This window comes from Ips typographus, linkage group LG15 (genome assembly GCF_016097725.1).
Source record: "Ips typographus isolate SLU linkage group LG15, UJ_Ityp_2.0, whole genome shotgun sequence".
Classification (NCBI taxonomy): Eukaryota; Metazoa; Arthropoda; class Insecta; order Coleoptera; family Curculionidae; genus Ips; species Ips typographus.
In genome coordinates, this window is record NC_138436.1 from 5811095 (window position 1) to 5824644 (window position 13550).

A 13550-nucleotide genomic window follows, 5' to 3' on the forward strand; every position below is an offset into this window, starting at 1 on the left:
TCACTCCCTTAAAGAACCCGGCGTTTCTGAGTTTTTGACAGGATATTATTCCTATATCTACCCTTAGTCGATTTAGTGAAAAAAAAACCCAGCAACGGTCGATGTTCAACCCTTAAAAAATGTTTAAACAAAATACTTGGTTTATTTTTCTTACCATTTCCCATTTGACTCACCCTCACTCCCCTAAAATAACCGGCCTTTCTGAGTTTTTGACAGGATATTATTCCTATATCTACCCTTAGTCGATTTAGTGAAAAAAGCCCCCAACAACGGGCGATGTTCAACCCTTAAAAACAATTTAAATTGTAAAATGTTTCTACTTTTTCCACCACCTCGCATTTAATTAACCCTCACTCCCTTAACGTACCCTCCCTTTCTGAGTTTTTGACAGGATAATATTCCTATATCTACCCTTAGTCGATTTAGTGAAAAAAACCCCCAGCAACGGTCCATTTTCAACCCTTAAAAAATGTTTAAACAAAATACTTGGTTTATTTTTCTTACCATTTCCCATTTGATTAAAGCTCACTCCCTTAAAGTACCCGGCCTTTCTGAGTTTTTGACAGGATATTATTCCTATATCTACCCTTAGTCGATTTAGTGAAAAAAACCCCCAGCCACGGTCGATGTTCAACCCTTAAAAACAATTTAAATTGTAAAATGTTTCTACTTTTTCCACCACCTCGCATTTAATTAACCCTCACTCCCTTAAAGAACCCGGCGTTTCTGAGTTTTTGACAGGATATTATTCCTATATCTACCCTTAGTCGATTTAGTGAAAAAAAACCCCAGCAACGGTCGATGTTCAACCCTTAAAAAATGTTTAAACAAAATACTTGGTTTATTTTTCTTACCATTTCCCATTTGACTCACCCTCACTCCCCTAAAATAACCGGCCTTTCTGAGTTTTTGACAGGATATTATTCCTATATCTACCCTTAGTCGATTTAGTGAAAAAAGCCCCCAACAACGGGCGATGTTCAACCCTTAAAAACAATTTAAATTGTAAAATGTTTCTACTTTTTCCACCACCTCGCATTTAATTAACCCTCACTCCCTTAAAGTACCCGGCTTTTCTGAGTTTTTGGTAGGATATTATTCCTATATCTACCCTTAGTCGATTTAGTGAAAAAAACCACCAGCAACGGTCCATATTCAACCCTTAAAAAATGTTTAAACAAAATACTTGGTTTATTTTTCTTACCATTTCCCATTTGATTAACCCTCACTCCCTTAAAGTACCCGGCTTTTCTGAGTTTTTGACAGGATATTATTCCTATATCTACCCTTAGTCGATTTAGTGTAAAAAACCCCAGCAACGGTAGATGTTCAACCCTTAAAAAATGTTTAAACAAAATACTTGGTTTATTTTTCTTACCATTTTTCATTTAATTAACCCTCACTCCCTTAAAGTACCCGGCCTTTCTGAGTTTTTGACAGGATATTATTCCTATATCTACCCTTAGTCGATTTAGTGAAAAAAAAACCCAACAACGGTCGATGTTCAACCCTTAAAAACTATTTAAATTGTACAATGTTTCTACTTTTTCCACCACCTCGCATTTAATTAACCCTCACTCCCTTAAAGTACCCGGCTTTTCTGAGTTTTTGGTAGGATATTATTCCTATATCTACCCTTAGTCGATTTAGTGAAAAAAACCACCAGCAACGGTCCATATTCAACCCTTAAAAAATGTTTAAACAAAATACTTGGTTTATTTTTCTTACCATTTCCCATTTGATTAACCCTCACTCCCTTAAAGTACCCGGCCTTTCTGAGTTTTTGACAGGATATTATTCCTATATCTACCCTTAGTCGATTTAGTGTTAAAAACCCCCAGCAACGGTCGATGTTCAACCCTTAAAAAATGTTTAAACAAAATACTTGGTTTATTTTTCTTACCATTTCCCATTTAATTAACCCTCACTCCCTTAAAGTACCCGGCCTTTCTGAGTTTTTGACAGGATATTATTCCTATATCTACCCTTAGTCGATTTAGTGAAAAAAAACCCCAACAACGGTCGATGTTCAACTCTTAAAAACAATTTAAATTGTAAAATGTTTCTACTTTTTCCACCACCTCGCATTTAATTAACCCTCACTCCCTTAAAGTACCCGGCCTTTCTGAGTTTTTGACAGGATATTATTCCTATATCTACCCTTAGTCGATTTAGTGAAAAAAACCACCAGCAACGGTCCATATTCAACCCTTAAAAAATGTTTAAACAAAATACTTGGTTTATTTTTCTTACCATTTCCCATTTGATTAACCCTCACTCCCTTAAAGTACCCGGCCTTTCTGAGTTTTTGACAGGATATTATTCCTATATCTACCCTTAGTCGATTTAGTTTAAAAAACCCCCAGCAACGGTCGATGTTCAACCCTTAAAAAATGTTTAAACAAAATACTTGGTTTATTTTTCTTACCATTTCCCATTTAATTAACCCTCACTCCCTTAAAGTACCCGGCCTTTCTGAGTTTTTGACAGGATATTATTCCTATATCTACCCTTAGTCGATTTAGTGAAAAAAAACCCCAACAACGGTCGATGTTCAACTCTTAAAAACAATTTAAATTGTAAAATGTTTCTACTTTTTCCACCACCTCGCATTTAATTAACCCTCACTCCCTTAAACTACCCGGCCTTTCTGAGTTTTGACAGGATATTATTCCTATATCTACCCTTAGTCGATTTAGTGAAAAAAACCCCCAGCAACGGTCGATGTTCAACCCTTAAAAAATGTTTAAACAAAATACTTGGTTTATTTTTCTTACCATTTCCCATTTGATTAAAGCTCACTCCCTTAAAGTACCCGGCTTTTCTGAGTTTTTGACAGGATATTATTCCTATATCTACCCTTAGTCGATTTAGTGAAAAAAACCCCCAGCAACGGTCGATGTTCAACCCTTAAAAAAAACAAGTTTATTAACTTATCTTTGACTTAATCCTAGAATGACGCACAATAATTACTTAATAATTACTATAATAAATTTTTAATTATTTAATTGTATTTTATATTTCTACAGTGGTTATACCAAGAGCATGCTAGACGGGAGAACAAACGGTAGAAAGTGTAAAATGAATACGCGCGACCACTGGTGGAAAAACGAACTGCCGATTTCGTTGCCGAGAATCGTTGCTAACATGTCTCCGGTCACTCAAAAGACGTTTATTTTCCAGGAGATTATTTGACTATCGACGAAAGATTGCCGTCATTTCGGGGGAGGTGCTCATTCCGTCAATATATTCCAAACAAACCTTCCAAAGATGGCCTAAAAATGTTTTGCATTAGTGGATGCAAAATGTTTTTATACTGTCAGCATGGAAGTTTATGTCGGACGACCGACCGACAGACGACAGCGACATTTTGCATCCACTAATGCAAAACATTTTTAGGCCATCTTTGGATGGTTTGTTTGGAATATATTGACGGAATGAGCACCTCCCACGAAATGACGGCAATCTTTCGTCGATAGTCAAATAATCTCCTGGAAAATAAACGTCTTTTGAGTGAGAGACAAACTGATTAAAAATTGATCTAATAGGCGCCAATCTGTCCAATTGTGTTTTTCGCTGTCATCGAATCGGAGGCAGGCCAATATAAACCTAAACCTGTAGAGAGCCATAGTCTTCCGAAAAATCATTACTCCTGTGTCTTCTGTCGACCAAAGATCGTCCAGATTTTGTCGACCGGAGCGGTAAAAGCTTGCCAGATACAAGAGAGCAAATAATGCAGAGAGTTCCTGATGGTCGGTATCCTTTACTTTGTATTTATGTTTTTCGGCATAAAAAAAAGCTTTTGAAAAAAAAGTACTGGAGAGTTTGAAAGTAAAACCAGCATGGAAGTTTATGTCGGACGACCGACCGACAGACGACCGACATAAACTTCCATGCTTCAGCCTAACGACCCTTTCCAACAAAGTAATAAAAGCGAGGACATAGTAATCCGTTTGATTCAGCCAGTATCTAAAACCGGGCGTAACGTAACATTTGACAACTGGTTTACCAGCTACAGCCTAATCAATAAACTTCTTACTGACCATCGTCTAACCGCTGTGGGAACTGTGAGAAAAAATAAGCAATTCCCTGCCTCCGCAATTTATTTTGACAAAAAACAGAAAAGTGCCATCTAGTATGTTTGGATTTCAAAAAGATTTATCCGTAGTGTCTTATGTTGGAAAAAAAAATAAAGCTGTGATTCTGTTTTCGATTCTATGGACAAAAACAGGGGACAGCAAGAAAAACCGGAAATAATAACGTTCTACAATGTCACCAAAAGAGGTGTTGATACTGTAGATCAGCTTTCTGCTACCTATGATGTGTCCAGAAATAGTCGTAGATGGCCTCTCACTATTTTTTTTACCATTTCGAATACTGCGAGCATAAATTCGGACGTAGTCTTTCGAAACGGCAGAAATAACTATAAAATTCCAAGACGTGAATTCATCAAGGCAAGTTACTCTTAGAACGTCACCATCATTACGAAAATCGGTAGTTATCAGACCCCGACCAGATACTACTGAAGGACCAGCACCTAAAAAGCGGCGATGCTACGTGAGCACGCGTAAAACTGACCGCAAGTCGCAATACTCTTGTCAAAAACGTGAAAAACCCATATGTGCCCCGCACTCAGCTATGTTTTGCAAAAATTGTATTCGTATCGGCTTGACTTCTGAATCTGACTAAAATAAGTAGTTAGGCACTTAGTTACGTATAACAATACTTTTTCTGTTGGATACTTTTTTACTTAGTCACATTATGATTTTTCAAGCATTTTGTTGTTCTTCTTCTGTTTGTATAGAGTATGATATTTTTGTTCTATATTTTTGAATAAATACAATTTGCAATAAAAACTTGTTTTTAAAATGTATTTTACAAAGTTAGACAAAAAATTGCGTTAAAATATTGTTGATCCGATTTTATTTTGTGGGGTTCATTAGACCCTACCAGACCAAACTCGAAAAAAATGGCAACAGACTAACGGAGGGTTAATCTCGTATGTCCAGGGTGCTCTTGGACACCTGGTATGTCGAACAGAAACCAATAAAAATAATTAAGTAATTTGACAAAATGTAAGAACGTCATCGCTTCGTTTTTGTCGTCTTTTAAAATTACAGTTCATTTACGAAACACCAGAGCTAATTAAACTAGAAAAATAATTTATGGACTGTCAAATTAATAATATTGTTCCTCTTACTTGTACCAATAATAACTGAATGTATCTGTTAATTTGGAACTACATTTTACAATTATAACAACAAAACCTTCGTAAAGTATCCAAAAAAACTTACTGGAAAAAAATAATGTATTTGAGTTTGACGGATCACTGTCAAACAATAATAAAAGAATGTGACATTCTATCATACCCAAATTGTTCTTTGAAAGCATTGTTTGACATTTGAATGATATTTAGCCAAATACAGTGAGTTTTTTTTAACGCGCAACATAGGATTTTACGTGTTAAACTTTTAAGCTTATGTTGGACCATGTTATTTTGGAACTACAGGTATAAAACTTGGAAGATGTGTCTTCAGTACCATGAAGCTTAAGTAAGACCACCAATTCGGTCTAAAAAGTGTTTACAAATTAGCAAAAAGTCATATTTTTTGGAATATATTTTATCTTTCCATATTCCCTGTATGTATGTTTACCTGCTATCTGCCCTGTCAGTATCAAAAACAACACCTACCATACATACAGGGAGTATAAATCTTTTCGAAAGAAGATGACTTTTTGCTAGTTTGTAAGCACTTTTTAGACCGAGTTGGTGGTTGTACTTAAGCTTTAGGGTACTAAAGACACACTTGTCAAGTTTTACACTTGTAGTCCCAAAATAACATGGTCTAACATGCGCTTAAAAATTTAACACGTGAAATCCTATGTTGCGCGTTAAAAAAAACGCACTGTATATAAAACTCCAAGTATTTCTTTATGCCACTGATTTTAAAAAACCTACCAGTGTGCGACGTCCGGATTTTGATCATCTGTTTTCTCTTTGAACTTTTTATACGGGTTACAAAAACAGAAATAAAAAATATTTGGGTTCGGAAGACAACAATCGAGTGCGACTTTTTCGTAAGTTTTGGTTACTCGATATGCGGCGACGTCGCAATTTCGATCTTCTTCGTCGACGTACGATGGGCGCGACTCTTTGAGCCATGTGCCGATACGGTTCCTTGTTTATTTTCGACATGTTGCGCCAAATTTTTGCCCCTTTTGACGAGAGCTGCTTACACGACCTACCTTAAACGTTTTTTCTCATGTCTCGCAGAAAAGAAAAGTTAAAAACGGATTTCTTGTCACCCCGTTTTGTGTTAGTGTCGTCTTCGTGTCCCAATTTGTTCGCATTGTCGGCCGAATTTGTTTGGTTGTTCTCCGACATTTAAAGATAAAGCAAAAACCTCGGTTTAACTTTGAAAAATTTGGAATCACAACAAAACATAACATGATGATGGTGATCTGGGTTTACTCTAACTTGCAAAAACATCTTTTTCATATCACAAGTCAAAACTGTGTAGCTTTTTAAAACCACATCGTTAAGTAAAAAACACAAAGATGTTTTCATGCTAACATCAAGCACCGCCCTTAATTTTGTAGGAACACTTGGATTATTAATTACGCAATAATGGGGAATAAAATACTTCTTCGGTAAATGTTAATTTTTAAAGGTCAGGGAGACTTCTTCCGCATACCGGTTTTGAATATACTTTAATGTAAAGGCTTTATAGTCCGCCAACAATACTTTGTTGGATGAAAAACTTCTCTGGAGATTTAGATGTCGTTTGTACGCTTTGTTAAAAGATTCTCCTAGCTGTAAGTAATCATTTGGATTACTGAAGGGTAAGCCGACCTGAAAATGACCCTCTGGTAACGTAATTGTTGTTCTTTTAAATATATTTTCTACAGTTTCCTCTTTAGGCGAGTTTTAAATTTCAAATTTTCACACTTTTTTGTTTCCCAAAACTTGACTAGAATATTTTCCAATTTTGGCTTTGGAACCACCTAGGCTGATAGGGAAACCTGAATTGTTCTGAATTTAGAGAATGGCACCGCAAAATTAGACTCGGCCAATTTACCTTCTTAGCACTTACCCATGAGCTGTATTCACCATAGTAGGTAAACCGACTCCTAATTTAATTGAACCAGGTAAGCTAAACTGTAATCATAAAACCATTCGAAACGAGTTACATTTTTCCTAAGTAAACACGATAATGTATAGAATATGCTGCATCTGATGCGTATAGAAACTAATGTAGCATTGTATTGCTTTCAAGAATAAAGTACGATAGAATATTACACAGCCATACCAGATAAACTGGACACAAAGTTATATACGGTAAACAACTATTAAAATAAATAGATCGGGCAGCTTGATCGACCATATAAAACCGAATTCTATCCGAAGTTCGAGATTCAGAAAACTGATAGAATACGATAAATATTTTGGCACAAGAAGTGATTTCTAGATCACTTCGCGGAAATCATTAAAGATGCTTCAGCAGTGAAATGCACTTAACTTTATTGGAGTATTGCCTAACCTTCCGGGCATGTGGTGGTTAGGAGACAGAATATTAACTTGAAACGAGATCTTGAATTCATTATGTTAATCGGGACTTTTACTGTTCATGAAAGTGATATAAGAATAGTATCCAGCTAAAGTCTAGACATAGGCAATTATTGATCCGCATAAATAACAATTGCAAGATAGCCTCGGGTTTGAATTCTGAAATTATGTATTATGCATTCCAATTACTCATTTAAGAACGTACTTCATTTACCTTGAGGGTTTATGCAGAATCAAACATACATACAACCAACATACAAAAAGTGAAAAAAAGAAACCAATCACTAAATATGATGAACTTGAAAAATCCATTTTTGTACAAGGTGCAACATAAGGCCAGAAACATCAAAACAAAAGAATGGTGAAGACTGTGCAGAAAGCATTTCCTACATTTCTTAAATTATGGCAGAAATTGTTGAATACATTTCCCGACACCCCTACAAAGTTGATTCTTTAAATTTTTATAGATTTATTATGTAATAAATATTTACTTTTTAGAAGGCTATAACGCTGGTAAAAACTTGTGAACCAACCAGCGAAATGAGTATATGCAGAGCACCAAGGGATTGTTCCCTTCTGGCCCTTTAAAATATTAGGACTGGAAAATCGCATTACTTGGTTATCTGCAGATGTCCAGACAGCAGTACGTTAGGTTAGTAGACAAACTAGAAACTATACTGGGTGTCCCAGGTTGTATGAGCAAAACAAAAAAAAAACAGTTTAAGATTTGGTGTCTCATATCAGTTCATGGGAGGCTTGAATAGAAAAGTTAGTCAAGTTGCATAGTTTAAAAATTATAGTATACTAGATGGTTCAAAAAACATTTTTTGCAGAGGGTCCAAAGTCCCACGACCAACCAACTTATGCTAGCGTACCTGGCATACGCGTATACGGAATGATGTGCGTAAACATTAAACGTAGAGGCAGACCTTTGAGAACTACACGGAGTTTGGACCTTCCCCCATTCCCCTGGCAAAAAGCCCGAAAACTTGCAGAATCAGCATTATGGGATTAATCGAATTCAGTATATGCTAAAGCAATTAGTTTATATGTGATTACAAGAAGTCTATCTAAATCCGATTGAATTCGTTCGTTTAAGATAATTTTCGTCCAGTTTTCATAGCGCTATTAGTAGAATAGTAGTTAGTATACGAGCATGCAGAGTGCATGTGTTATAAAGTGCCACGATATTGTTTTAATTAGAATGAAATTTAAAACTCCTAATATGCTACAAAAAGATGCATTTTAGAAGAGTTAATTGAAAACAAAAAATCTAGCAGGTATGCTAAAATCTTTCTTAGGCTTAACGTCGTTTATGTATTCTCCTCAATCAAAATAACTCTCAATTGTAGCATACTTTGGTACGAATACACCGTAAGTCATTTAGATGGTTTAAAATCTAACCACAGCTTCTAAGACTTCATTATTAAAAAAAACTTTAAAAACATTACCCTGTATTCAACTTCAGTAATGTTAAAGCGATCTTATGATCTGTTAAGTTGATACCTCTGCTTGTTGATAATTCAACTTGCTGACCTAGCAAACAGTGCTGGAAAATTCACTGTGCTGTACCTAGATCGGTAGATAAATCAGTTAGCCTAAAATGCAGTCTAGTAAGTAGTTAAAGTTGAGTATAGTAAGATAAATAAAAGTTGTAAGATAAAAGTTAAACTGTTCTTGGCTGTTATTTAAAATTCGTTTTTGGCAAATATACACAACAGGTAAAATAAGTTCATCTAAATTTATGTTCACCCACGACAGTTTTAAATATGGCTAAAATTTAGGGATTTTTTTCCATCCATATAAACAAAATACAAAGGCTAAAGGAATACCTAAATATGCATAGAGAACTTAATTGGATACCAGGAAGTACTTGTATATATTAGGCACGCAGTAAATCAATAAACCATTAGAAGAATATTAAAAGTTGTTCTGTACCACCCAAAAACCCAAATTACAAAAAATGAAACGCAAGAACTTACCCAAAATAGCTGGAACTACCAGGATACTGGTGGTGAAAATGGGTTCCATTAGTCGCACTTCTGTAGCCAGGAAAGCATCGTTAAAAAGTATTGTAAGCAGCTCCTTCTTCAGCAGAAATCAACTGGGAGCTAAACTCCTTCAAACATAGATTTCCAACCAATTTTAAATTGTCGACTATCACAGCGCAGTTTGTCACGGGTTCGCTACATATGGGTCCAGCCTTTAGCAAAGTTTGGAAAGCATTTCGAAACTGCTGATCCAATAAGCAACTTCGGTGCGTCATGTTCAGTTCCAGAAATATTTTGGGAATAATTATTTGTATTGTTGATAAGCAAGTTGGGGCCATCCGAACATTTTACCCACGCTCCAGATTTTATCGTTAAGGGTTGCCCATCCGGTTCCTACGTCCTCACAAGCCGTCTTAAGTTGAGATTTTAGCTGTTCTATAGCTTTATTTGTCCGTTGGCTTTTAAACACTTTTGGTTTCGGGGGTGGTGCTCTAGTTACCATGTTAAGTAAACAATAACGTTTCATTAAATCAATAAAGCCATATTGTTCATATTCTTCAATGGTAGTAAGCAATTCGTGGTTCTTACTGGTTATTTCTGCCAGTGGTGAAGGTAATGAAACCACTTTTACAGACATGTTCGGTTTGGAGGCGTTTATCTTTCATATACTCAAAACATTTATTAAGAACTGTTTCTCTTAATGCGATCATAGGTGGTGACACATTGAATTTAACTTTGGCAAATTTCATTTTTAGATCTTTGATACACTTTTCTAAGTGGACATCTCCAGCTGTAAGAAGAATTAATTCACCCGTTTCCTGAATCATTACTTGTATGCCGGAGTCCGTCTGGCTTAACAGTTTTAAGCCATGGCGTAAAACTGGTAGATGTTTTGGATCAACTGGTTCAATTGCATAGCGCACAACGGGGAGCAGAACCTGATGCTCAACCAACGGCACTACATTTAATTGAGTAGATAGTCAATACCACAATTTTTTCCAGCAGGCACCCAATCCGTCTCAATCATGTCCTTTACAACCAAAATATACAGGGTGATTCCAAAGTTGGTACTTTCCTTTCACCTGCGAATAGGGCTTCAAAAAATAAAGTTTTTTTTCCTTTGACGCTTTTTCGAAATATGAACAATAACGAAGATACAGGGTGTGAAAGTTTTACTGAAAAAATAAAAATTTAATGATTTTGGCCAAACCACTTGAAGTAATTAAACAAAATTTTGTAGGTGTGAGTAGCTACGTGGAAAGGAAATTTTCCAAGGAACAACAATTTTTTTGCGTTTACCAGTGGCGCGCGTATAATTTTTTAAAAACATTTTCGAAAAAACATATTACCCTACTAGTTTTTTTTTCTACATAAAATTTATTATTGAATTCCTTGTTCGATTCTAAAAATAAAACCCCTTTTATTATTTTTTGCTACGACGCACCGCTTTCGAGTAAAAAAATACAAACCGTCTTAATGCGTGCCGAAAATTAAATGCTGTTTTAATTTAAAATGTCAAATTATTAAACCTTAGTTCAAAGGCCTCTGAAATCTTTTGTTTATGTTTATGTCTGTTGATAAAGAATAACCTGTAGTTAGTTAAAATTAAATTTAAGTTATTTTTTATTTTGTTTTTTTTTCAGTAAAATTTTGACACCCTGTATCTTCGTTATTGTTCATATTTCGAAAAAGCGTCAAAGGAAAAAAAACTTATTTTTTGAAGCCCTATTCGTAGGGGAAAGGAAAGCACCAACTTTGGAATCACCCTATATAGTTTTTTTTATTGTAAATGTACTGACACTTCTATTAGTTGCAACAAAAGCATCAGGATTTTCTGCTAGTTTTGATTCTTCTGGCAAATAGTCCGTCGTCAAAGCATATACTTGTTGTCCTATTCGTAACGATCCGACAAGCACCCTTGTCATACCGATAATCACTAGTTCATCTTCAATTAATTTAATCTTATCTTTATCGGTCGTAGATGACGAGGAACATTCCTAGTCAGTTGTTGATTGTTCCGTCGGCTTAGCGCGATGCGCCGATGAAACTATCGGTCTAGTTCTACGCATCTGATGACTGACGTTTATAATATATATTAATTAATATACGACGTTAATAAAAGCCTCCTTTTCTAAAGACAGCTTATCAACCGAAAATAGCTTTGAAACGTAGCAATTGGTTGGACAGTCTATATCTAATCGTTTAAGGTATGGCATAAAGGTCTCTCTACACATGAATTCAAGTAGGTGAATTTATCTCTTTAGGTGAGGGAATTACATTTAATGTTTGAAGAAATACTTTTTTAGCAAGAGGACTCCAAGTAGACAGAAGTAATTTCATTTGTTGCCTGCCATTGGTCGTAAACAGCATTTCTCGCGTTGGATTCGTTATTTTTAGTGTCTTTAAGATTTTAGGTAGATCGGTTTTACCCATTTTGATAGGAACCGTCTGATAGACTTGTAGAATACTGCGAAGACAAAACTGTGAAAATATGTTTGTCTTTTGTTTTGTCACGGCTCCAGACTTGACGTTGCCTTGAGAGTCCACCCAAAAATCAAAATTCCACATTTTCTTGACTTAAGGGTCTCTACTGTCTCATTTTTCACTTTATCTATTATCATGCGGCAAATGTCTTTGGTTGTAAAACCCCATAAATCACATGCACTGCCAAAAATAATATTGCCTGTGTCTGGACTGAACAGCAACCCTGAAATTTAGTAAGTGAATATTACTTGTGATTCCAGTAGCTTTAATTAATGGCAGAAGAGAAAACTTGACAAACAATATTTTAAGTTAGGACTAACCGTAATTTACTAAAACTACTCTACTTAAAAACTTATCAAAGTATCATTTAACATATACCAGATGTCCAAGAGCACCCTGGACATAGGAGATCAACATGGAAAAACGGTTTTGATTTTTTGCGCCTGTACGGTTCATTTAATGGAAAAACGCTTTAGATAAAAGACGCAAAACGGATCTAAAATTCGGAAATTTTAAAACTCGCGCCAAGCGGTCGTTATATCAGGCAGTGCTACCAAACTTTCAAAACAAGTTTATTTAGTAATAATTTTGAGTTACTACCCACATAATGCAAAGAAAATAAAAATAAATCGTGATAACAATACTTTATCAGTAGCCACAGCCCAAAAATCTGGTAAGTTGCATTTATAACCTCATTTAATGTCTCTACTCAACTTATTTACTTTGTAGCAAAACTCTTTAAGAAAACACTGGTTTTGCTTGCAAATATTTTATGAGTATGACCGAATCAGCTATCTCAAGCCTCTTCATAACACTACCAAACGATTTAAAGTGATGAAAACAGTGGACAATGAAGCCAGATCTTTGAAGATAAGTTTCCTACTGTATAGGGACAACAACAAAGGGGCCAAATACTTCCTTCAAAAGTGATGTGATTTAGCTTCAATGTGCTTAACTTCCTGGACTATCATCACCGAGGGGTTTCATCAGTGTTGCAATTAAAACTTAAAATGATTCAGTGATGATATCTGACTTAAATCTCAAAATTTGATCTGACTGAAACGTGAAGAATCTTAAACTGGCTATAAAACCTCTTAGAAACACCTTCTAGGAATATAATATGGACTTACACAGTCAAATTATCAGTCAGGTGACAAAAGTTTTTTTATAAGGGAAGGTATTATCGAAAAACCAACTTTTCAATTGAGCTATCTAAATGAGCTGTTCTATTCTAGGTTTATTAACATTATAATTGTGTTATTTTTTCCACACACTCAATTGTTCCAAATAAAGCTTTGTACACTGAATGTTTGTATTGATTATTTATTCACAGTTCAAGGTACAGTATACATTTTCTTCAAGCCAAAAGCTTCAGTACAATAGGTGGCAAAGAAAACTGGTTTTACCACATAAACAGTGATTGTTCCACAGATTGAGTGTGAGTGGGTGAACCTTTTACCATACAAGCTATGCTAAAAACAACTTTGTCTTAGTAACCTAATTTTTGT

The 13550-nt window shown here is 35.3% G+C and overlaps 1 pseudogene; it reads left to right on the forward strand.

Annotated features, from left to right (window-relative positions):
• Nucleotides 1-13550, forward strand: part of LOC145738117 (striatin-interacting protein 1-like) — a 132899-nt pseudogene that overhangs the window by 30876 nt on the left and 88473 nt on the right.